Genomic DNA, 25,207 nt, shown 5'->3' on the forward strand with positions numbered 1-25,207 from the left:
GAGTTGTGCGCTGTACAAATACATATAACATTATTAGGGAACTATTCATCTGTACTGGCATCCTACTTCTTTTTCATTTATTTTGGCGTAGATTGTGAGAAAGTCGATTTTCTCTGATTGGAAGGATTTGTCAAACTTATATATACACCCCTCAATTCCTGACAAAGATGTGTCCTTTGGACAAGATTGAGTTTGACGTTCCTGAAGTGATTTCTTCAAGGGCAAATTCATCAAGTGAGTGTGTTTTCTATGTAATACACTTTACTCAATCAATCAAAATACTTTATTCGGTTTTTGTTTGCAAAACCATAAAAGTTACACAAATACAATACATAAAGACAATAAAATATTAACACTATTTAAAAAAAAAAAAGACTTTACACTTTACTCCAGAAACCAGTGATTAAAAGGTAGAGGCCATACACCATAAATCCTGTAGTGGGCTTAATCTAGTCTCAGTGTAAGAACCTATTCGACCTATGATATCCAGCCGTAGGTAAAGATTTTCTGGCACTAACTATGAATTTTCAAAAGGTGACAGGACTGCCTGCTCAGAGCTCCTTCGCAAAATGGAGATGTTGGTCAGATTCTAGCCTGCTACTCCCTGTGCCAGGATCCAAGACTTATGTGGTGGAAACAGAAGTTTACTAGTGCAACTTTTACAACTCTAAGGGTTGCTCAGGGTCAAAAACATTTGGATTGCCTCATTCCTCGACTCCACAGAGAAGCATCAGTTCAGGAAATTCCTCAAACCTGAAAATTCCTTCACATCTAGTTGATACTTAATTCCCCTGTTGGTAGAACTTTCATGCTTGGTTTTTATTCCTTCCTATTCCAGCATTTTGGTGTCTGGTGTTCTAAAATGATATCTTAAAACCTTTGAGAAAGATAACCCTGCTTTCTCTTTTTTATACTTTATAATCTTGGTTGGGATCATAAAGCTTTCTCTTCTAGGAAGATTAGTGATTATTAGTGTCAGGCATATTTCTTCCCAATAAGGGAAATTGGTGTGAATTTTGATGAATTCAATATTTGGTGTATTATGACTAGTCCCAGGGTAGCAATGGAACAAGATTGGAGAGAACAGGTGCCAAATCTATGAGGCAAGGATGTTTTTGATTCTTTTAAAAATATAATAGTCTGCAAGGACAGCGAGGCAAAACTCAAAGAACATTAACTATATTTCTGCAAAGAAAGAAAATGGAAATTTAGAAGAGTGGAAGGGCAAAAGTAGAACTTTCTGTCAATGCATTTGTTGAAAAAGTTATGACGAGGGGCAACAGGAGACCGAACGAACAGTGACACGTTTTCTATTACGTTTACAAATTAAATGGTTCACCATCAGTTTATAGAACACTAGGTTAGGTAGAGGGAGTAGATACTATAAGTGAAATTAATATAAGTGTTTAAGTGATCATTAAGGAGGAATTGGTAAGTGGACTTTTTTAGTTTGATATTATCTTGTCAAACCTAAGGGCTGCAGTGGTTGAGATAGCCTCATGAATCTAAAGCGTTGTGCCAATTTAATTTTGTTGATATAAAGTTGATATCAATTTGGATAAATGAACGTAGACATTTATTTATAATAACTGTTTGCACAGAGAAGTATGTAAAATGTGAACACAATTCATTGGAATAGTTCTAGGCCTGGTCTATGTCTTCATGACTAGTAAGAGTCAAGTGTCCTTGAACACATTTTAAGTCTTGCCTGATATTTTGTTAGCCTTTAGAAGGCTTAGAACCTAACCATTGATTACTATTTTTGGTCACTCTCATTTCCCTAAATCTGTTTGGTCATTGCACGCTGGCTTTACTTACTCTTTGTGTTTTTATCCTTCCCCTGGAGCTTGGCCTAAATACTGCTTCCTTGTTCCCCTGTGTGTCCTTCCACTGCTCGCAATCTTGAAGGTCCTTTTTTTTAGGTTGAGCCTCCAAGACCTGTTGTATACAGTTTGTGGGCTTACAACCCGGCCACTTTATTTGTTCATGTTAGTGCCCTTTAAAGCTCCTTGCTTGTAAATGGTTAATGTTTTCAGTTTGCCCCACCTTTCTGTCAACTGTTTCCTCCCGTGGAGTAGCGCCATAGTACTTGAACCCTTCCATTAGTGCCATTTTATTTCCTGATTGAGGAACTGTTTTTTAAAAATGTGAACAGGCACTTCCCATAAAGTGTTTGTGATTTGTTTCCCGGTCTCAGCATTGCACCCACTTTATGGCCACCACACTTTATCTTTCAGCATTGCAGCAGTTTTAGAAGGTGCTTTTACTGTCGGCAGAATGATTTACATACTTTTAAACAAACTTGTGTATTGTTTTTGTTAGGATTCCTCCAGCAGGCTCACTCAGTACTTGCTGTGTCTCGGACGGCACCAAGAACATGGTAGGCAGAGCAATTAAAATGTTTATGTCGTGCAACTCGATGTCAGTCAGCTTGCATGTGTTGATGCAGCAAGTCTCCCAATCCCCATCCTTGTGCTGGGTTGAAACATAGGATTTCTATGCTGGGCGGCCGCCTATTCCAAGTTCCTTCCCCTCCCTTTGAAGTGGGGGGGGAGGAGTCCCGATTTGGACCCGAGCACACATGAGTAATTAGGTTAATCAGTGCATGCCACAAACACACACATGCATCAGGAAGCTTTGTCCTCCCTCTCCTAACTACATGCTGCTGCACAGGTGCCATCTTGCTAGCGCCCACAGTGATGTACAATCTGAAGGCTGCCCTCTTCCCTCGGGATTCAGTGTGCCTTCCTCCTCCCGCTTTGAGAACCAGTTAAGGGTCATATTCAGGCAGTGGTGGTTGTTGTATGCAGAATTACTTGTAAAGTGCCCTCTGCTTCTAGGGACCAGTATGCCTTGCTCTCCATACATCTCCAATTAAGGGATCCCACTCATTCCATTTGTGCAAGGAAGTGTTTTGGGTCTCTAGAGCGAAAATGTTTATTTTGTTGACATCAACGTGTAAAATACAACTTTCAGTTGAAGTTGAGTATGTGCCCCTTCTGCCTGGGTTGGGGGCTCTCTAGATGAAGATTTGATCTGATGTGTGGCTCCATGTTTGCAGTGTGAAATCTGTTTGTTATGTTGATTTTGAAGTGAAAAACAAAACGTGATACCTTCCATTCAGTGTTGATTTGCTGGCAGTACGTATTTCCTCGTTTGAAGGAAGGAGACATCTTCCTAGATCGCCTTTGGGAGAGAGGCATTGTGCTCTCTTCTTTGTTTATCTGTAACCTTTTCCTATAAAGGCACATACCAGTGGCATGCACAATCACCACTACCTCCCATAGGTCACACTGAAATTCAGATGAAACTATTCTAGTTACTCTACACCAAATTAGTTAGCAGAGCGGGGTTTGACAGACACAACAGTAGATTGAGTTATTAAACTTGCAATCCTTATCCAGGCCAGTGAAGTCGTCAGCCCACCTGGCATATGTGACTCATGAGTTAGGTACAGAGCGAATTCAAGAAAGTTTTCCAACACTCTTGGCTAAAAAATGTAAATCAATGGGATCCAGTGATACGACGCACCTTATACGTAGACGGTACAGCTGTGTGGTAGTCACAGTTCACTGTCACACAATCTGGTTATTTGAACTACATCCTGCAGACCAATGGTGGCAGAACATATATCAGAATACCTTCCTTGGCTCAGCTACTAACTATAACAGGAAATGCATGGGTGGGTTTTGAAGCACTTCAAAGGCCACCTTCATGAAGTGCCACCTGATCGATGTGTTGATAATAATCAGGGATTTGACCCATGCCTCTTTCCAGTTTCTTCCATTTGCATGGGTGTGTAGCAGACGCTTTGTTCAGAATCACAGCTCCACTGAATCAGATGTTACACCTACATAGTGCTTGGTCATGAAATTTTACTCGCCCAGTTTACTCCAGGAAAAATAAATGGAGGAGCCTGCAGGGCTAAAATAGCGCGCCAAGAGAACACCTTGCATTAATACCAGTCGAGAAGGCCGTTACCCACATGATTGGCCATTACCATAAGGAAACTCAGAAACTGTCCCAAAAAACACCAACAACCAGACTCTGGTATTGGGAAGTACTCCGGTTGTTTTTGTGCCTGGGTTTCTCCACCACACTTGGAGTCTGGGTCTTAGTGCTCTGAATGGAAAGCATAGGAAGACAGTATTCTACATTTTTATAAAAGTCATGGCTGCAGATTTCTCAAGACCTTGTGCCAAAAAGTCACGCAAATCGACGCAAACCAGGATAAAGTCTTTATAAAGTATTTATACTCCAGTGGAAAATGTATTTTTGTGCTGGAAGTTGCCCTAAAAGTAAAGCAAATAACGCTTTGCGTTAGTTTGCATCAAGGGGGCGTCCCTTGGGTGGCACATTGGCATCTTCACGGTACCAGTCATGGTGTTTGACGCAAAGTCCTACCTATTAAAATTGATAGGCAAGCCTTTGCACTGAAAAACTAACATCCACTCGCGGCAGCCATTAACAAGGAGGTGTTTTTTAATAAGTCTCCGCCATAGGGCCTGTGCTCGAGTTCATACTGTTAAACATCTGGATTTAACTAAGGCCAGACTTTCATGCTTTGTGCTTTTATGAACATATGTTTTAATTTAGTGTTTTGGGAAACCTTGTTGACGTTATTACCTTCCTGGCTATAAGGCTTTAAAACGCACGTGTCTGTGAGCGTGAAGTGCAGGGCGCCTGGTTTACTTTAGCTACTTCTTGCTAGAGTCCCTTTTGCGTTTTACCCTCCTGAGCAGGCTTGAGGCCCATTGGTTGGACAGTTTAGGAGAGGTGGGCGGACGTGCTTTTCACTGGGGGAATACCACCTTCAGTTGCCTCAATCTTCCATTTTTCGTGAGTGCTAAAGCCAATGCGCCTAGAAGTTAATGCGCTCCCTTCGCACACTGAATATTAAATAATACTGAATAATAAAGAATATTATTAGCTATTCTATACTTGCTACAAGTACCCCAAGCAAAAGTAAATCTTATATGGGTGAATGGACTGCTTTGTAACTTCATGTAAATTAGTAGAGCTTTAAATCTGAGAAGATGGGAAAGTTGAATGTTAAATGTGTCTTAGGACATTACCTGGACTAACTAGTATAAAAGTAAATCGCAGTTGAGAGAAACATCCATGTGTGAGCATTTCGTGGACAGTGGTTTCAGTGGTGTTATGGCTGTGTGCACCCACAGTGTATTTTTAGCTTTGTGCTGCATGTAGTACGCATTGGATAACGTTGGGGTAGTCTACTTTGTCATCAATATTATTGTTGCTGGTGTTTGTTTAGGAGTAGTAGTATCAGCTTCAGTATTTCTACCACTGTTATCACAAAGCAGTTTTGCTGCTGCAACACTCAGAGTCAGCAGGATGGCTCAGTGAGTCGAACACTTGATGTTGAAACAACAAGTAAAGCACAACTTCTCTTGTGTGATGTGCTAAGAGATGGCAGAAGCGCTATTTAAAATTCTGCATTAAAAAACATGGTATTTATGTTAGGCCATCCTCTTTCAGTGTTACATACAATAACAAATAATCCTCTTAAGATCAAAGTGAAGAAGGCCAAATGCCCGGCACAGCTAAATATCCAACGGGTAGAAACTAATCCATTTATTCCAGGCGGCCTACATAAAAATGTGCTATGCGGTTTGCATCTCTTCTGGGCCAGATAGCAGTTCATGGATCACTGACATAATATCGACTACCAAAATATAGACATACAAAAATATCGATGCCAAAATATAGAATGCCAAAATATCGAATCCCTATCTCCAAACAGGTAAGTACAAAAATATAGAATCCAAAATATCGTTGTTAAAAATATAGTTAGTCAAAATATCGAATTTTTTAAATGTCTTAAAAGTATTGTAAAATGAATGAAATAATACATATAATTAACTGACACATACTTAAAAATACTTAAATAACATTAAAATTATTAAATAATTAATGTAAGTAAAAAAACAAAATTTATACGTATATATTAACATAATATTAATTAAAAATATTCAATATTTTCTGCGTAGGATAGTGGGCGGGTAAAATTTACTATTACCACTCCAGTAAGTGCAATAGTAGGGAAAGCGTTGGATAGCGGGAGGGTCAAAATTACTATTCCCACTCCAGAGAATGCAACAGTAGGGAAAGCGTTGGATAGCGGGAGGGTAAATATTACTATTCCCACTCCAGAGAGTGCAATAATAGGGAAAGCATTGGATAGCGTAGGGGTAAAAATTACTATTCCCACTCCAGAGAGTGCAACAGTAGGGAAAGCGTTGGATAGCGGGAGGGTAAAATTTACTATTCCCACTCCAGTGAGTGCAACAGTAGGGAAAGCGTTGGATAGCGTAGGGGTAAAAATTACTATTCCCACGCCAAAGAGTGCAACAGTAGGGAAAGCATTGGATAGAGTAGGGCTAAAAATTACTAATCCCACTGCAGAGAGTGCAACAGTAGGGAAAGCGTTGGATAGCGTAGGGGTAAAAATTACTATTCCCACTCCAGAGAGTGCAACAGTAGGGAAAGCGTTGGATAGCGGAAGGGCAAAATTTACTATTCCCACTCCAGTGATTACAACAGTAGAGAAAACGTTAGATGGCGTAGGGGTAAAAATTACTATTCCCACTCCAAAGAGTGCAACAGTAGGGAAAGCGTTGGATAGCGTAGGGATAAAAATTACTATTCCCACTCCAGAGAGTGCAACGGTAGGGAAAGCTTTGGATAGTGGGAGGGTAAAAATTACTATTCCCACTCCAGAGAATGCAACAGTAGGGAAAGCGTTGGATAGCGGGAGGGTAAAAATTACTATTCCCACTCCAGAGAGTGCAATAATAGGGAAAGCATTGGATAGCGTAGGGGTAAAAATTACTATTCCCACTCCAGAGAGTGCAACAGTAGGGAAAGCGTTGGATAGCGGGAGGGTAACATTTACTATTCCCACTCCAGTGAGTGCAACAGTAGGGAAAGCGTTGGATAGCGTAGGGGTAAAAATTACTATTCCCACTCCAGTGAGTGCAACAGTAGGGAAAGCATTGGATAGCGTAGGGGTAAAAATTACTATTCCCACTCCAGAGAGTGCAACAGTAGGGAAAGCGTTGGATAGCGGGAGGGTAAAATGTACTATTCCCACTCCAGTGAGTGCAACAGTAGGGAAAGCGTTGGATAGCGTAGGGGTAAAAATTACTATTCCCACTCCAAAGAGTGCAACAGTAGGGAAAGCATTAGATAGAGTGGGGTTAAAAATTACTAATCCCACTCCAGAGAGTGCAACAGTAGGGAAAGCGTTGGATAGCGTAGGGGTAAAAATTACTATTCCCACTCCAGAGAGTGCAACAGTAGGGAAAGCGGTGGATAGCGGGAGGGCAAAATTTAATATTCCCACTCCAGTGATTACAACAGTAGAGAAAACGTCAGATGGCGTTGGGGTAAACATTACTATTCCCACTCCAAAGAGTGCAACAGTAGGGAAACCGTTGGATAGCGTAGGGATAAAAATTACTATTCCCACTCCCGAGAGTGCAACAGTAGGGAAAGCGTTGGATAGTGTAGGGGTAAAAATTATTATTCCCACTCCAGTGAGTGCAATAGTAGGGAATACGTTGGATAGGGTAGGGGTAAAAATTACTATTCCCACTCCAGTGAGTGCAATAGTAGGGAAAATAATAAATTAATATTTTATAAAAAATAAATGAATTAATAATACCAAAATAAGTATTAAAATTAATTACCAATCACACAATATTTAATAATTAATTAATTATAAATACCAATACATTTTTGATTAATTAATTACCCATTAATAATTAATTAACAGCCAATTATTTTTCTATAACACACATTAATAAATGCAAATAATACCAATTAATAATTAATTAATAATATATAAATTATCAATATACACAAATTATTTAAATAATTAATTTTTTAGAATTATATTACTTCCCACCATATTCCCCTATAAACCCACTACCCGCTACAAATATTAAATGAATACAATTAACATAATTATCAATTAAACAATTAATACAAATTAATTACCAATTGATACAAATTATTTACGAATTAATAATTAATCAACAACCAATTAATTTTCAATACCAATTAATAATTAACTAATAACAATTAAATTACTTCCCACCCTATTCCCCTATAAACCCACAACCCGTTACAGAAGTAAAACGCAAAATTAAATTAAAAATAATTAATAATTCCTATCAATTATTATTTAATATACTATAATTAAATTACTTCCCACACTACTCCCCTATAAACCCATAACCCGCTACGGAATTAAATTACACAAAAATGAAATAACATAAAATTCATTACTTTAAAAATATTCTAACATACATTCCAATATTAATACATACTTTTAACACATATACTAACACTTAAAACACTATAAAAAAAATCGATATTTTTAACTACTATATTATGACTGTCGATATTACTTACTTCTATATTATTTAAATCGATATTTCTTACCTGATTTTCGATATTCTTCACCACTATATTTTGGCAATTCGATATTCTGTCCATTCTATATTAAAAACTCGATAGTCTGTCCAGTCGATATTTTTTTTTCGATATTATGTCTATTTACCAGCAGTTCATACATAAGATGTATTCAGCCTCGCTATGCCTAATAGGTTTCACCACTTACTGTTTTTAGTGTATATGTCTATGAAACACGTACTTCTACTGGAGAGGAAGGCTTCATAAGCAACCATACGCCATGACAGAACATGTTTTAGAAAGATAACTGACCACCTCTGATGCACAGAGCCCTCCTTCCATAAGTCTCTTAGTTCACCTGCTGCACACCATGGGCCATATTATACATAAGGCGCATTTTCCTTGATTGCGCGGGGTGCACCTTTTAAAATGAGTGCCTAGTCTAATCAAGGAAAATGCACCGTATTAGGGTGAATGTGCTCTTCCCCAGGACAGCCACTAACCCGTGCTGTCCTGGGGGCAGCGTATTCATGTGAAAAATAGAGCGGCTGAATTGAAGCTGCTCCGTGTTTTTACAGTGCAGGCGGCACCCGCCTGCACTTTTAAAGGGGATTAGAAATCCTATTGCAGGCGGGTGGGTACAATATTGACTGCACCTGTCTGCAAGGGGATGTCTGGGGGGTCCAGAGGACCCCCTTATCCCCCCTCCAGAGCACTGCAATCAGGGGTGCGCTGTCAGTGCTCTTCCTTAGAGCTGTTTAGCCTCTTCGCCCATGTTTGTAATACGGCACAAGTGCAAAGGGATTCCCTAATCTGCATGAGGCTACGCCCCTGTGCAAATGAGGGAACGTCGTCTTGAGGAAGCGCTGTCTTTGTATGTGCGCCAGTGCTTTCAGTATTACAGAAGGGGATGTACAATCATCTGCTGCCCCTTCTGTGCCCCAGGATTTTGCAAAAACATTGGCACTGAGTGGAGGCAACTGCAGCCCTGCTGGGAGCCTGAACACAGGGAGAGTGACTGCCAACTTACCCTCATCATCTATCGGAAACCCATACATCTAACACCCATCAGCCCCCACCTCCCACTCGAGCCTCTCTTGTCAAGATGCCAACTTCAAAACAGGGCCAATTGTTCTGCAAACTACTGGCGGGTACTTTTGTCATCTGAAGAGAGAGCTCTGATTTGATGGCACACAGACTCATGCACCCTCTGTCCATGCAGCCAGGCGTGTGTTCAGTCTTAGGCTTGACTGATGTGTAGCCATGTAACATGAATCAAAGGGAGGTGAGAGACGCTATCTGACCTTTCCCACAGTGTTCACCTCTGGGATTGGACCATATGAAAATGCTCACCACTTCTGAAAAACTTCAGTACTAATGTTCCTTCTTTTTCTGGCTACAGTTATCCCATCATCCTTCTTAATGGTGGAACGGACATACGTCAGTGTACCACACCTTCTTTTTTACTGGATTTCAGCTGTGACCGCCACTGATTAAATCACAAAGCATATTCACTCATAGCCACGGCCACTGGAATTATGCAGTAGGAAAGGGCCAACTTATGCTGCAGGGTTGAGTAAATTGTGCGTCAAGAAAAGGAAAATTATGCTGCATAATGCAGCATATTTTGTAACTGTATTACTTCATTATTTCTCATTTGTAAACTTGGTAACACTCTGTGGGCTTTGGTTGCACCCCAACTGTATGTCTGTGGAAATGTAATGGTGATTTCAATTGAATATGTGTTGTCTGTAATGGAAGGGTGCTACTTCACCACGCATGTTCCTCTCTACACCTCTGCACTCTACTCTGCACCACTTCACTTTACACCATGCCACTGCATTCTGTGCCACTGCCTTCTACTCCACTATACACTATTCCATTCTATGCCACTGAACTCTATGCCATTTCATTCTACACCTCTCTACTCTACTCCACTCTACTCTGTGCCAATGCCCTCTAATCCACCTCACTCTTCACCATGGCACTCTCTACCACTCATGTCTAGGCCACTCCAATCTACTCTACACAACTCCACTCTACGTCACTCCACTCTATGCCATTCTGCAACACTTCACTTTAAGCCACTGCACTCTATGCCAATGAACTCTACACCAATGCACTCTACTCTGTACCACTCCACTCTACGTCAATGCACTAAATGCCAATTCACTGTAAACCACTCTAATCTACTCCGCACAACTGCAATCTATATCACTACACTCTACACCATTTTCCACCATTACTCTATGCCACTCTACTCTACCATGCATCACTCTACTCTACGCCACCTCACTGTATCCTGCACCAATCCACGTTATTCCACTTCACTCTGCTCTGAAACAATCTACTCTACGCTGATGCACTCTATGCCATTGCACTCTACACCACTGCACTCTATGCCACTCGGTGCCACTCCACTCTATGCCACTGCACTCTATGCCACTCTACTCTGTCCCACTGCACTTTACACCACTGCACTCACTCTATGCCAATGCACTCTACCCTGCACCTCTGTAGTCTATGCCACTGTTCTCTACACCACTTTTCTCTATGCCACTTAACTCTATGCCACTCTACACCCCTGCACTCTATGCCACTCTACTCTGCAACATCACTCTCTCTGCCACTGAACTCTCTGCCACTCTACTCTGCACTGCTGCACTCTACGTCGCTGCACTCTGCAGCACTCCTCTCTCTGCCACTGTGCTCTATGTCACTCCCCTCAATGCCATTATACTCTACTCTGCACCTCTCTATGCCATTGCACCCTACTCCATGGCCAGCTTTAGTGCCGGTGGCACCCATGGCGATAATGTTTGTGGGCACCCCCCAATGACCTCCTTCTCTGTGGATTCCCTCACCACCACCCTTTAACAGTGCCCTTTAAGCCTCCATTACCACAATTTCTCTCAAGCATTTCTTTTGTTTCATAGTGCCACTCATACAAGTGTAGGGTGTCAGAGCACTTTACAGATCACACACATTACATAGAGACAATGAATCATACATGTGTACATCAGTGTATAGGATATGTTACATAAGACAGAGGACTACAAGGTGTAAGTCACAAGTCATCTAAACATGTAGACAGTATAGTTTGACTGCTTGATCTGGAGAAGCATAAACTCAGAATTTAAAATGTAACACGATGGTTTGGGATTGTCTTTACTAAAAAGAATTGAATTCTACGCAAATGTACCCATTTTACAATATTAGAATAATGAAAGACTGGGGGGGAAATCATAACTCTCTAGCATATACCTTGCAGTTTGCATGCAGCTCTTTGATGACACTTAATAGCTAACTGTTCTATTTTAGGATTTTAACCTATAAACTGCAGGTAGCAAAAGGATATCTCAAACAAAATTAGTAACCTAGTGATCTAGCTACATTATTTGCACTTTGTGATCTGCATGGTACACATACTTTGCAGGAGGCATATTAACCCTCAGCGCTACCTTATTATGACTTAAAACTACCACTAGACAAAATCCAATCTCTCTCCAACAAGAACATTAATGACTAGAGTTATATTGACCTTTTATTGTTGCCTGAAAATTGCTGGAGGCAAGGAACATGGCAGCAGGTGCTTTTAAAATCGAAATATATTTGACAACAGAGCTCCTCCCAAAGTCAGCGCCCGGTGCAGTGGCACCAGATGCACCGCCCTAGAGCTGGCCCTGCTCTACACCACTTTACGCCACTGCAATCTATGCCTCTCTACTTTGTGCCACTCTACTCTGCACCACTGCACTCTACACCACTGCGTTTTACACCACTGCACTCTATGCCTCTTACTCTGCACCACTCTACTCTGCACAATTGCACTCTAATATGCACCACTCTAATCTATTCCACTTCATTCAACGACATTGCATTGTGCACCTCTGTAGTCTATGTCACTATACTCTGCGCCACTATACTCTGCAGCACTCTACACAAATGCACGCTACACCAGTCCACTCTACCCTACTTTATGTCACTCCACTCTTAACACACTCTATGGCATTGCATTCTACTCTACTCTGCACCACTCTAATCTAGGCCACTCTACTCTACACCACTTTACATTGCTGCACTCTATTCTACACCACTTCATTGTATGCCACTCTACTTTATGCCACTAAATGCCATTGTACTCTATGCCACTGCACTCTACACCAATGCACTCTATAACTCTACTCTGCAACACTGCACTCTATGCCACTGAACACTACAATATTCTACTCTGCTCTACAGCATTCTTTACCAATGCACTATATGTCACTGCACTCTACACTGCTTTACTCTACATCACTACACTCTACGCCACTTTACTATGCAGCACTCCATTCTGCGCCCCCACACTGTATGCCACTGCACTCTATGGGACTATACTCTTCTCTGCACCACTCTGCACCACTCTATGCCACTGCACTCTATGCCTCTCTATTCTGCACCACTGCACTCTACTATGCAACCCTCTAATGTACATAACTGCATTCTTCAATGCTGCATTGTACACTGCTGAATGATATGCCACTGCACTCTAGACTACTGCATTCTATGCCACTTTACTCTGCAACACTACACCAGTCCACTCTCCTCTAAGTCACTCCACTGTATGCAACGCTACGAGACTCCACTCTATGCCACTCCAATACAAGACACTCTATGCCACTCCACCCTATGACACACCACATCACTCTCATCTATGCCACTAACAATTTAGTCATCCTGAAAAGCATCCACGCTGGTGTACAACACGGCTAACACACATTGGCAAAGCTAGTAGCTCTTACATAGGTGAGACCTATTGGCTTTGTCTAGGCTTGTTTACATTTTCCATTGGCATTTTACACTTGACCAGAGCAGGGTAAGAGACTAAGAGATCCGAATTTACTACCCCTAAAGAAAGCTTAATTCTTACCTCTTTGATTTGAAACCCCAAGTGAAATATAAAATGCTACCATCAGAGACTTTCACAACAACACTACAGGAAACCCATATGGAATCACTTTCATTCTTTCCACGGTTTTCATCTGTATTCATTTGGCATTTGACCTGCCCCAAGTGGTACAGTTTCATGAGACCAAGGGCACAGAAATCAACAGAAGACAATTTGGCTTGCAGAAAAACTGAAGAAAAACATTCCTGGAAAGGGGGACAAAAAAAAGCCTGTCAAAAGATGTGCTTCAGTTTCAGCATGATTGATGATGGTAAAATGTGACATTCATTGCTGTGTATTTTCGTTTAAAGCTGAATGGTGTTGGTCTTTTGCCTGTTGCATAACACATACGACTAGGAGGGAATTCATCAATATGCAAATCCAATCAAAGTAGCAGGCACACAAAAGACAGACCTGCCACGAATTAGCAACAATTCATAACAGCTCTTTTTTCCTGTCAGTTTAATTAGTTGTTGCAGAAATTAGTTATTTTCGTGGGGGGAGCATCTGAAGCCATTCTTTAATAAATGATTGAGGCTTCTATTTATATGTGTGCAGCAAAATAGAACATTTGCTACAGAAAGCAAAAACTGACTAAGCCAAAATTCGGTCCAGGTAGGGATGTAGTCAGTGAGCGATTGAGCATACAGAATTATTTTGGGCTAGAATTGCCTCAGCAGGTAGCGATGGGGTAAGAGGAATATGGAAAGTATGTCTATATTGAAAAAAACAAAGCTCTGCTGGGGATGGAATACCTTTGCCAGCCTTTGGGCAAAGGATAGGGAGATGGGTGCAAGTCCTTGCTAAAAAATGGCCTTGTTCTAGGCTCTCAAAAAACAAAGTGATGGATGGAATGCTTGAATTAATCTCAGCGACTGGAGATCTCTTTGGGTCGCATCTAAATCCATCGCTTTTCGCCCACGATGCCACTTCAGTCTGGTACCAGCCATATGTAAATCAGTCTTGACCCTGCTCCTAATGGGAGCAGTCCAGCCCAAACTGAACCAGAATACAAGCAACCCAGGACCGGTTTTGCCCTTATTTTGTGCTCATCAGCCAGGAATAACTTGATTACAGTAGCCCAGTTGGCACAGACCCACATCGGGGCCTACTCGTCACACTTAAGGCATCAAAAAACAAGGTGATGGATGGGATGCTTGAATTAATCTTAGCCACTGTCAATCGCTTGGTGCCACATCCCTCTCCATTGTTTTTCACCCACCATGTCACCTCAGTTTGGACCCAGCCATATACAAATCAGCCTTGACCCAGATCCTCAAGGGACAGTCGAGCCCGAACTGCCAGGCAAACTCCTCCGTGAACCAGATTACAAGCAACCCAGGACCAGTTTCGCCCTTATTATGGGCTGATCAGCCAGGTATAGCTTGCTTCCTTTGGCACAGTGAGCACGGGACACGCATCTGGGCATATCGTCACACGAAGGGCACCAAAAAACAAAGTGATGGTTGGAATGTTTGAATTAATCTCAGTCACAGGCGGTCGTTCGGGCCGCATCCCAATCCATTGTTTTTCGGCCACTATGCCACCTAGGTTTTGTCTCAGTCACATGCAAATCAGCCTTGTCACTCCTCCTTATGAGAACAGTCCATCCCAAACTGTCAGGCCAGGACCTCCCTGAAATGGGTAATATAAGCAACCCATAACCGGTTTCGCTCATATTATGGGACTTCTAGTCCTGTTTTATAATAAAATAGACAAGACTTCAAGAGCCAGAATTCAAAGGTAAACTTTGGACTGTTGTAGCACATCGTGCTTGAACATGGCAACTTGACAGGCCTGCAGGAGGAAACACAGAATTCTCAGGTGGTCATGAAAGCATGTAGAACATGTCCTAATGGAGTGTGTGTTAACTGTTTCCACAACAAATGTGCAGGTAAAGTGCATACCTCGCAAGTACCTCTCTACCTGAACTGTCTGCCATCTAGTAAACCCAGGCTGTCATAAGCACATAAAAGAACATGTGTTATATTTGCTCAAAATGTAACTTTCAGTTTTTGTTCCAATATTGCTTTCAAAACACCTGACAGTCAGAAGCAGCAGTGTCTTTGACCTGAAGAGCACAGAACTAAAATAGGAGTTGAAAAACTGGGAGAAATACTTGGCAGGTGACCACTTGCTCCAAGGTGATTAGAGATACTGTTTCCAGTCCTGGACTTTTGTGTGATAGCCTAATGCACATATTTGTACTGTTGTCTTTTTTCACTTCTGTTGATCTAATTAGACTAAAACACCTGAAATGAATGATTTGTAGTTTTATCAGGTGATCACTAGGTACCTGGCACATCTCGAGGCAGTACCGTACATTTTAATGAGGGTCGAGTTATTGTCTCAGGTTATTACGAGATTTCACTTTTGCTTCATGTGAACTAAGCTAGGAGTGCTCATCCGGTCTCTCTCTCCGTGCCACCCTGGAAGCAGCAAGCAGATCTGTAAGTGGTGCTGAGGTTAGGCGGTGCAGTTGGGGGCTCTTATGGCATTCCAGACGTTAAGCCGCCACTGACCCCATGCCAGGGGGAGAATAATAGGCTAGTGTTCTGCCTAATGCTACTTAACCTCTACAGCCCGTGTCCATCACGGGCCAGCCCGCATATCTTCTTAGAACACAGAATACATAAATGTCTCCTGTATCCTCAAAACAGCATGCAAATTATAAACTTTTTTTTTTGGGAAGCTTTATTTTTCTATCAAACTAATAACCAATAATGTATCTAAATGCCGACAAGAACACTCTCACTACCTGCTCTGTTTACAATCTTTAATAGCGCCAAGTGACCTTTTGCTAGTGATATGCTATATGAATCCAAATATATGGCCTCAATTACAACAATTTGAAGCAGTGCTGCAAGTCACTTTGTAGCGCTGCCCGGCATCAAAAATAAAGGGCAGGAATGCACCGTATTTATGAAATTACTGTCCTCTTACACTGCACTGGTGCACAAATTGCTGCCTAATGCCAAAGCAGGCACCCTTACACCATGATGTAATTCTGCCTGCGTTGAAATCAGGTTCTTATGTGCAGGAAGGGACACCTTCCTTCACAGAAATGACCGTTATGCCACCGCCAGGAAGGCGCAGGGTTTTCTCAGATTTACGCTATGTTGTAAATCTGGGAATGTGCCAAAAACCATTTGCGTTGAGTGGGAACACCAACCGCAACACCCATGGCACACCTCCCAAGGCAGTGTGAGGCAACACAGACTTGTGCTGTGTTGCCTTACACCATATCTACGAGGCCATGAAAAGCCATGCAGGGTGGCTTTCAGTGGCCTTGTAGATATAGGTCTGCACTGTGCGCCTCTGGAACGTAAAAAAAAGCGACGTTCCGGCAGTGCACTGGGCATGTAAATAATCTACTCAGTTTCCAATATGCTCTGTTCAAAACTGTGAATACATCAATCTGCCAATCCAAGAATCTGGTGTTATGCAGTACACAATAATTTTACTCCCACTAAACATATAATAGAGAGAGAGAGAAATGCCAGCCTCACTATCTAACAAAGGGCATGTCCCTGTTGCGCCTTTAGCTGGGACCTGCTCTGTATCAGCTGCTTTGCCATCTGCCCATTCAGACCCTTAACCAGTGGAGTACACGTGGCAAAGGCTAACACATGCGTTTTAAGCCAGGGTGGAGGACATTGCTGAAATTCCAAAACAGTGTATTTTGGGCCCAGGAATAAAAGCGTATTATTTGAATGTAAATATAATTTTTACACCACCCAGTGTCAGCCTTTCATATGAATAGTAGATCGCATATGACACATTTCTTTAAAACCTTGAGACACAGAAAGTATATGCACCCAAAAGAATTGTAATTCCACATCATGGAGAGCAGCCTTTATTCAAGTGTCACCCTGGGTCTATGTGGCGCTCTTTTGTATAAAGTATATTGATCTCAGTTAAGAAAAACTTCTCAACTGCTGCCTCTTAGCAGTGGAAAAAGGAGTTAGTTGCTCTAGTAAGCGGGCACCTTTGTGTAATCTTGAAACGTTATCAATCACAGTCCAAGATATATGTTTCCATGGGCACTTACACGACCTGGGGTGCCACTTCATGGTGCCAAGTGGTAATCAACTTTTGGGTGCAAAAACTATTCTGCATCAAAAGTAGGCCCAACTCTTCACCAGAGTTCTTTTACATTGTGAATCACCAGCTCCCTGTCATCCATCCAAAGATGGGGTGATAGGACAGGAACAGTACCAATATTCAAATGTTTCCAATCAAACCCGGATCTGCTAGAGTGTTGTTACCTGGCTGCTAATCCTTGATGCCAAGGGAACCATAGCGCAAACAAGGCGTAAGCAGAATACCGCACAATGGGGCTTGTGGTCAAAGCCATTTTGCTGTCACGCAGGATCTGATTCACAAAATCGAGGCCTTTGTGACTTCAAAATAGAATTTGGATATGTACAAAACCCAAATTGCGATTCATAACAGTTGTGTAGAGTAGAGTTGTGCAGAGTACAGTAGAGTGATGTAGTGAGCATTGGTGTAAGGTGTAGTGGTAGAGTAGAACGGTGCAGAGTAGAGTACAGTGGCATAGAATGCAGTGGCATAGATTTGTGCAGAGAAGAGTGCAATGGAGTAGAGTGCAGCGTGTAGAGTGTAGTGTCGTAGAGTAGAGTGGCGTAGATTGCAGTGACACACAGTAAAATGGCATAGAATGTGGTGGCATAGAGTAGAGTGGTGCAGAGTAGAGTGAATTGGTGTAGAGTGCAGTGGTGTAGAGTGGTGCATGTTAGAGTGCAGTGGCATATAGTGCAATGGTGTACAGTACAGTGGTTTAGAGTAGAGTGGTGGATAGTCACACAGTAAAATGACTTAGAGTGCAGTTGCATAGAGTGCAGTTGTGCAGAGTAGACTAGACTGGTGTAGAGTGCAGTGGTATAGAGGAGAGTAGAGTGTAGTGGGACAGAGTGCTGTGGTCTAGGTACATTGGCGCAGAGTAAAGTATAGTGGCATAGAGTAGAGTGATACAGAATAGAGTGGCGTAGACAGCAGTGGCCTAGAGTAAATGTAAATGTAATTGTGGCCTAGAGTGCAGTAGCCTAGAGTAGAGTGGTGCAGGGTAGAGTGCAGTGGTGTAGGGTAGAGTAGTGCAGAATAGAGTGTTGTAGAGTTCAGAGGGATAAAGTGCATTGTTGTAGAGTACAATGGCTCAGAGTGGTGCAGAGTAGAATGGAGTGGCACAGAGAGCGGTGGCAAAGAGTGCAGTTGCTTAAAGTAGAGTGATGTAGTGTAGAGCAGAGTAGCATAAAGTGCACTGACAAGAAATGTGCAGAATAGAGCGGCATTAAGTGCAGTGGTTTAGAGTGCAGTATCATGGACTAGAGTGAAGCAGAGAAGATCAGAGTGGTGTAGAGTGTAGTGTCATAGAGTAGAGTGGATTACAGTAGAGTGGTGCAACATGGCAGGAGGACTGGTGGTATAGAATAGAAGCGACATGGACGGGAATATGGGAGATGGACTGAAAATACAAGCACTCATGTGGAGTGCTTGAACATAAAGAAAAAATTAACTCCAAAAGCAGAAACAGTGGATGGACACAAGTACTTGGTCCAAGCCCCGGGGGGTGCAAACACAGCAAGAGGACATGATGCCTGCATTCTGTGACAAATAGGGACAAAGTAATTGATTTATTTGCAAAGTTTTTTAAAGCACAAATAAAACCCAGACGGATATCAAAGCGCTGTACAAAGAGGAAAATTAACGTTGACGTGAAGATACAAAAGGTACAATACAAAAGGCAACATACGAGGAGCCTGAGTCAGAAAGGAACGTATGGGTGCTCGGGGAAGACGAGGTAGCATGTAATCAAATAGGAAAGCCCTACTAGACGAGGCCTAACAGTTTTAGCAGCGCACTACATTCAATGAATGAGACAATGTATTTAAAATCCAACATAAAAAAGAAAATGATTGTCAATTACATATTTCAAAACATAAAGATTGTCAGACATATACATTTCAATACACAAAGTAAAAGTGATTGTCCAGCACTAGGGGGAAGTGACAGTCCCATGACAAAGAAGCTAATGCTGCTGAAGTTCTTCCAAAATTAGCCATTTAACCTGTTTCTTAAATGAAGCAGTTGAAGGGTTGGCTCTGATCTCCTTTGGTAGGGCATTCCAGACTCTTGGGGCCAGCCTTGAGAAGGTGTGATTGTAGGTTCTACTTTTGTTGAATTTAGGTGGTTTCAGGAGTAAGGTATTGAAGCTTCTTAAGTTTCGACTGGAACCAGAGAGCTCAATTTTCTTTGCCAGGTAAGCGGTACTATTGAAGTGTATATCTTTATGTGCCAGACAGGCTATCTTAAGGCGGATCCTTGCTTCAATGGGAAGCCAGTTAAGTTGAATTAAGTCAGGTGTAATATGATCATGCTTTCTGGAGCCTTTGATTAGTCTGGCAGAGGCGTTCAGAGTAGCTCGTAGCGGAGCTAACCTAGATTTAGGAAGCCCAGCTAGGGACACCAAGCCATATTCTACTCGTGAGATAACAAGGGATAAGACTGCTGACTGGATGTCCTCGCGCAGTAAGAAAGGTTTGACTTTCCTAAGAGTGTTGAGCTGATGATTGGCACTCTTAATGGTGGCACTGATGTGACCTTGCATGTTTAGAAATTTGTCCATAGTGATTCCTAAAGAACAAGCAGAGTCCACCATATGTGGGGTGCAGTTGAGAGCAGAGATATTTTTGATCCAGTTTTGCGTTGGGGACTCTTGGTTGCGGGAAGTAATCAGGAGAAATTCTGTTTTGAGGGAATTTAGTAACAAGTGGTTATGAGTTAGCCATTGTTGAGTTTTTTGTAGGGCCCAATTAATAGTTTTAATGTCATCTGGAGAGGAGATCTTCAAATACAGTTGAGTATCGTCCGCGTACATATGGTACTGAATGTTTGACCCATTCAGAATAGCAGTTAGTGGTTCCATGAAGAGATTGAAGAGCGTGAGTAAGAGAGCAGATCCTTGCTGTACCCCAGTAGTGACCGTTGAGCTGGCAGGCAAAGATTGGTTGACTTTGATTCTTTGTGTTCGGTTATGTAGGAAGGAGGAGAACCAATTTCAGACAGGGCCAGATAACCCCATCCTCTATTGCAGAAGGTTAATCAAGTTATCATGTTTGATGGTGTCAAACACAGAGGACAAATTCAGAAGAATTAGAAGACAAGGCATATCTTGGTCAAGAGCTCTCAAGGCGTCGTCAACAATGTGAGTTAGCACTGTTTCTGTACTATGGCCTGATCTAAAGCCTGACTGATGTCGGTCTAGGAGCTGAATTTCTCGGTGTGGTCACAGAGCTGTAAGTGAACGCATTTCTCAAGCAACTTCGCTAGAGACATGATGTTGGTAATCGGCCGGTAGTTATTGGGGTCTGTTAGGTCTGCAGTGGGCTTCTTGGGGATGGGTGTGACTTGCCCCATTTTAAGGCAGTCGGGGATCCTCCCCTGTAAGAGAGATTGTTGGATGATCTTGGCCCAGGAGGCAGAATGGCCAGCTTGAGGTCTTTGAGCAGCTTAGCGGGGAGTGGATCACTGAAATGGTTGGATGGTTTAAGAGCTGCCAAGGAATGCGACAACTCCTCCAAGTCCAGTAGTAGGAAGGTATTCCTGCAGGCATTGTTTTTAGGTATGTACTCTGTGGTGAGAAGCGGCTCACACACTGCTGCAGATATTGTCGAATCCAAGGAGCTCATCGACAACAGGTTAGCAGCAGGACGTTGCAGCTCCCGATTTAAATTCCTGGACTTTTCAGAAAAGTGCGCTGAGAAGACCTCCTCACTGGGACCAACTGTTTTGATTACTAGAGTAGAATTCGCCTGTTGTTTGATGATATAAAACAGTTTTTTGGGACGCTTTTTAGCGCTGTCAAGCTGATCTCTGAAATGATCTGATTTAGCAATGCGAATGTGTTTGTTATAAGAGCTTCTCAACTTCCTTAAATGTTTGAGACTAGAGGTGGAGGGGGCATTTCTCCAATGTCTCTCAGAGAGCCTTAGATTGCGTCATTCATCATTAAGGGCCCATTGAACCAAGGTTTGGATTGTTTGCAAGGAATCCTTTTGAGTTGCTTTGGGGCTGCAGCGTCGAGAATGTTTGACATGGAGTTGAAGTAATGATCCGTCAACTCTTCCAGATTATTCATGTTAGTGGGAGGTTCTAGAAGATTCTTGCTCAAGTTGTAGAGGTTCAGATGTTGATGTCTCTCAGATTACGAGTCAGTTGCTTGTTTTTGCGCGATTTACCTTGTCTGAGCAGAACCTTTTCCTGAATTTGAAAGGAGATTTGGTGGTGATCCGACCAATCACATGGAACAATGTCATCCAGTTGGATGATATGATCTCTAGCTATGATTAGGTCAAGGATAGCGCCCTTGGAGTGGGTGGGTCCGTTACATGCCTGTATATAGTTGAGGTCGGAGAGGAATGTTTTCAAAGAGCAAACTAGTGGATCATTAGTGTCATTCCAGTGAAGGTTAAAGTCACCTACGTAGATATGGTAGGGGTGGAGGGCTGAGTTGGCAAAGATGGATTCCATCAGTTGTTCTACAAACGTAAGTTGTTCCCAGGAGGATGATAGATAAAGCGAAGCACACAGGCATTCTTGTCTTTATTTCAAATTTCAGTGACTAGGATCTCACAGGAGGGCATCAGGTCCTTGTGAGTCTGCTTCAGAACGAGGCTAGAACGATGGATGCAGGCAATGCCCCCCTCCCGATTTAATAGCTCTATTGCATCTGATAATGTCATAGCCAGGAGGAATTCAGATGTCGAGGATAGGGGAGGAGGAGTCATTAAGCCACGTTTCCGTAAGAATCAAGAGATCTAGATCTTGTGATAAGATGAGTTCAGAGATAACCGCTGCATTTTTCACTGCTGATCTGCAGTTGAGAAGCATCAATTAGATATGAGAGTTTGTAGTTGCTTCCACTCTGTGCGACGTGGAGATCTGAAGTAAGTCATCCTTATTCAATGATCTAAAGTTAACGCTAGGTTCTCTATCCAGGTCAGATGTGATAGTGGGTATGCAGCTGGTAGAGACCGCCAAGTCATCATATGATAGTAGGAGTGCGAGCGTGTCTTCCTCAGACATCTGAGGCTGGAATCTAAGGGGTCTAGCATGGAGGTTGTGAAGAGGGTGAGAGTGCCAGCGTGTGTTATTAGGGTGAGTCTCAAAGGGCCTATCCATTCCACCACTTAAAGTAGTTGCTAAGGGCTTAGGGAGAACAGACCCCGGGTTGAGGATAGGGATTGCACAACTTCTCATTCTTCAATGAGCAGTGTAGGAGGTACTGGAGGTTATCCTTTACAGTAAGGAGGTCCAACCAGGTTTAACCAGTTTTTTCTCAATCCGGCGCAGGGTGTCACCGTGATGTACCCCCCGGAATCAGATGGTGGGGGAGGCCTTTTCTCCTCACAGCGCTTGCACGGGGAGATGGACCCCTGCTTGGGCTCAATTCTGGGCTCCAAATGTGGGATGGGATTGGCATAGATGGTGTTTGGGCTCTGTGCAGGAGGTTGGGGAGAACACCTTTGGGTGTGCAAGTAGGGGGGCCCAGTGGACGAATCCTGTGCCCTGGAAGTAGCCCTAGTGGATGCAGAAGGTCGAGGTGGGTTCATAGGAAAAGTGGGCCCTGATGTAGTATCCAGTGCAATAGGTGAAGAGGTAGAGGAGGAGGTATGACGTGAAGGGGAAGAGGAGGGGGGATGTGTAGGGTTCAAAGAATGGGTGCTGGGGGTTAAAGTTGTGTGAGGGAAGGAGAGGCAATCAGATTAGAGTTACTGGTACTAGGAGACGCAGTCGGAATATAGTTACTGGGACTAGGAGATGGGACGCATGTAGTGTCAGGGTTGGTATTGGTAATGTTAAAACTCTTACATGTTGCTGTTGGTATCAGAACGGATCAGCAGCAGAGAGGTGGAGGGTGGGCCCCCCACGTGTGAGGTAGCAGGCGGTTCCATAGTACTGGGGCGGCTAAAATGTTTTGGTCTGGTAGGTTTGTAGTTGTTGTTCAGGATGTTTGGAGGGGAGATAGGAAGGGAAGGCGCGGAAGGAGTTGCCGTGATGGAGAGATTGAGATGACCTAGATTGTCAGGATTAGGGTTATTGAGTACCTTTTTAATCTTATTAAAAATGCTGTTAAAGCGATTCAAGTACAAGTCAGAGGCTTGAATAAGGATGTTGCCGTAATTGTAGAGAGAGATGATCAGTTCCACATTGAGGAAGCGAGATGGCGTTATGTTAATACGGAAACCCTGGGGGGTTTACATAAAGCTTTGTAACGCAGCATATCAGTAAGAACTCTTCTCCATTGGGCTCTTCTGGTTGTGTAGAAGATAAGATCTGTCACCACTATGCCCTTGGATGCACATAGGTAGGTATCAGAGATGAGAGTTTCAGGGTAGCGTTTGAGTAGGTTGTGTTTAAAAGCCTTGGCTGCCTTCTTTGAGAGGTTGGGTGGGTAGATGATCTTTCAGGCATTAGTGCCTACCCGAGTCAAAACCTTAGAGGAACGAGTAGAAGGTTGCACCATGGTAGCTAGTTGAGTCGATAGATCAAACAGAAGCTTTGAACTTTGTAACAGCCAGGTAGAGTGTAGTCAGATTGTGTCCAAGTGTGCCCGGGGGGATATACCAACCTTTCTGATAATCAGGACTGAAAGTAGTTCATAGTACTCATGGACGATTGGGTATGCTACTCCTCTAGAATGGTTGGAACTCCAGACAACCAGCAGGTAGCTTAGTGTCCTCAGCAACGCGCTGATAGTAGGGTAAATATTTTGTCCAAACCCCAATTAGGGCCGCAAACCAAGGAGCTGCGCTCTTTATCGAGGCATCTTCGCAGCAAGGTAGTCTGTCCAAACCCTCCTTAGGGCATCAAACCAAGGAACTGTGCTCCTTCTCGAGGCGTCTTCCCAGCTGGGGGGGTCTAAGGGCGTCTCTAGGCACATGCAACTCCAAGGCTCCCACCCCTGTATAGTCAGCACCAGTAACATGGCCCTCAGGTGACCAGGCAGACTTTCCCAATGTAGCCCAATGCGGGCCTTGGAATACCTCGTGCATACCCATAGTAAGGAGCCAATACAACGCCAATAATCAGCTAAATGCGCCTTTCACCTCACCCCCTCTACTACTCAGTGACCGAGGGGGCAAGAGGACTCATCAGTTCGACCCACCAGACTCATGATTTCGACCTTGAGGGTATGGCGCTCCTCTCCCCCGATCTGCGGAGCCACAGAGTAAGGCAGACAGAAGCAATCCAGGCCATCCTTCCTACTTGTATCCTACCTGTGTGGCTCAGCACAAAATGAAGGGCAAGGGCAGCCCTTCCAGCACTTATCAGCGCTCCGTAGCTCCATGCAGGAGGAAGCTTCAGGGCAGACATTCCAGCACGCGTCGTATCTCTGGGGCTCAGTAACCAAGGAAGTGCAAGAGCAGCCCTCCCAGCGCACAACGGACTTCCAGGGCTCAACGCTAGTGCGAGATCCCACTCCGGGACACATAAACAGCGCGAGCAACACATCAGCTAACAAATGGTGAGCTATATGCGGGCTGTCAGCCCACTGTATGTAAGAGACAGCACATGCACTGCCTTGGCGAAAACGAAAAAAACATAGCTTTATTGAAAAGCAATCGCAGATATACTGGTCTGCTGGCTGCAGCAGACCACCATCCCTATGGTGGCAGCGATCCATACTGGGCTGCAATTTGCAACTTACCTTATTAATATTCATGTGGTAGGTCGATTTTTGACCCACTACTATTCAGTATTTTACAAACCAACATATTAGAACATATGTCAGTTTGCAAAGTGCCAATGAATTTG

The 25,207-nt window shown here is 43.0% G+C and overlaps 1 protein-coding gene across 4 annotated transcripts in view; it reads left to right on the top strand.

Annotated features, from left to right (window-relative positions):
* RIN2 (Ras and Rab interactor 2) overlaps positions 1–25,207 on the top strand; it is an 831,738-nt gene that overhangs the window by 34,156 nt on the left and 772,375 nt on the right. The gene's annotated exons all lie outside the window — the stretch shown is intronic.

The sequence above is a fragment of the Triturus cristatus genome, chromosome 6 (genome assembly GCF_964204655.1).
Source record: "Triturus cristatus chromosome 6, aTriCri1.1, whole genome shotgun sequence".
Classification (NCBI taxonomy): domain Eukaryota; kingdom Metazoa; phylum Chordata; class Amphibia; order Caudata; family Salamandridae; genus Triturus; species Triturus cristatus.